Genomic DNA, 1912 nt, shown 5'->3' with positions numbered 1-1912 from the left:
AAACACCGTTGTTGTGAGCCATGAGGTTTTGTGGTTCTTTGTTACAGTGGTAGTCCAAATCCACTGAGAAGCAGATGCCGAGATGGAATAAAACGTACAAGGATTTTATGCAGGGAATATCAATGCGGGAGGAAAAAGGGAGGAGGGAACTGCGCACCAGGACGGCTGTCGGAAGGCAATGCCAGGTCTAACCCAAATGAAGGAAGGAGGGAAGGAAAGTTGGGTAGACATGTCTGCCATGCAGTCTAAGGAAAGTTCAATCTCAGCCAAAATCAGCTGTCAGAGGAGTCTCGAACCTCCCAGGAACAGGTGTGCCTTAGTGTGCCCACTACACTCAGCCATTGGCTGGGAGAAACCTGTGCGAAGCATGGCCTTGGCACAAAATGGGCAATGGCTTTCAGAGCACACTAATTGGCCAGTTAGACTAATAAGTCTGTGAGGTTTTTTCCTCATGGCTGTCAAAATTACACAGCGTTATTGTGGGGAGACAAGGCGTGGAGGCTCTGCTTACTTGTAGAAGAGCAGTTCCTAACATGGGTGGCACTGCCTCCTAGGGGGAGTTCTGGAAGTGAACGGGGGCATTTCCTGGCTGTCATCATGATTGAGGGGGTGCTACTGGCGATTAGTGGGCATGGGCCAAAGATGCTCGATATCCTGTAAATCCCCGGACCACCTGCACGACCAATCGTCCTGTGTCCTATATGATACCCACAAGGGGAGGAATCTGTTGAAAATGATCGGAGCCAAGAACCCAGTTCTATTTTAGACAGAAACATCAAATATTTTTTGCCCAATACAAATATGCACTGTGTTTCTATGATTACAATTATTGTGGATTATGAAGAAAGGTTGCTCTGTTTCAAATTTGACTAAGCATTGGTGACCCATATTTGGAAATCATGTCACCAAGCAACATTACTTGTGGTATTTGAATCACCAAACAATGCTCCTGAGACAGGCTACATTTATGGCTGGGGCCACCATGTGCACCATGCAAACATTTGATCGTTTCATTATATTCCCTGTGTGATCATTCCCAGGTATTTACTCACAATAAAATATATATTATTTCATTATATCGATTTTCCTGAAACTATGTGGTAGGTAAACTTTATTTGTTTATTTATTTTTTTGGGGGGGGAAGAGGGGCTGAGGGAGGAGAGAGAGAATCTTAAGCAGATTCCATGCTCAGTGCAGAGCCCCACGTGGGCCTCGGTCTCACGACCCTGAGATCATGACCTGAGCTGAAATCAAGAGTTAGACGCTTAGCCAACTAAGACACCTGGGCACCCCTCTTTTCAAACTTTATTTTTGGATGAAAGAAAGTGCTAGGTCTGGCATGGATAAGAACCACTCCTGTAGAATTAGGATCAAAAAACTACATAAGCGTTATCAAAGAGAAGGGAAATATACCCATGTTTATAGCCACATTATTCACAACAGCCAAAAAGGTAGAAGGAACCCAAGTATCCATTGACAGATGAATGGATAAATAAAATGTGGTGTATATACGTGTATACATAACAGAATATTAAAAAGCCTTAAGAGGCGCGTGGCTGGCTCAGTCGGAAGAACATGTGACTCTTGATCTTTGGGTTGTGAGTTTGGGCCCCACATTGGGTGTAGAGATTACTTAAAAACAAAATCTTACAAAGAAAAAAGAGAAGGAAATTCTGACATATGCTACAACATGGATGAACCTTGAAGATACTATGCTAAGTGAAATAAGCCAGTCACAAGAGGACAAATATTGTATGATCCTACCAAAACCAGTTACCTAGAGTAGGCAAATTCGCAGGGACAGGAAGTTGAACGGTGGCTGCCACTGGCTGGGCAGAGGGAGATTGTGTTATTGTTTCATGGGTACAGAGCTTCAGTTTTGCATCATGAAGAGAGTTCTGGAAATCAGTTG

The sequence above is a fragment of the Ursus americanus genome, chromosome 7 (assembly GCF_024610735.1).
Source record: "Ursus americanus isolate L20-20 chromosome 7, mUrsAme1.1.p, whole genome shotgun sequence".
In the NCBI taxonomy this organism is placed as follows: Eukaryota; Metazoa; Chordata; class Mammalia; order Carnivora; family Ursidae; genus Ursus; species Ursus americanus.
This window is presented reverse-complemented; position numbering follows the sequence as displayed.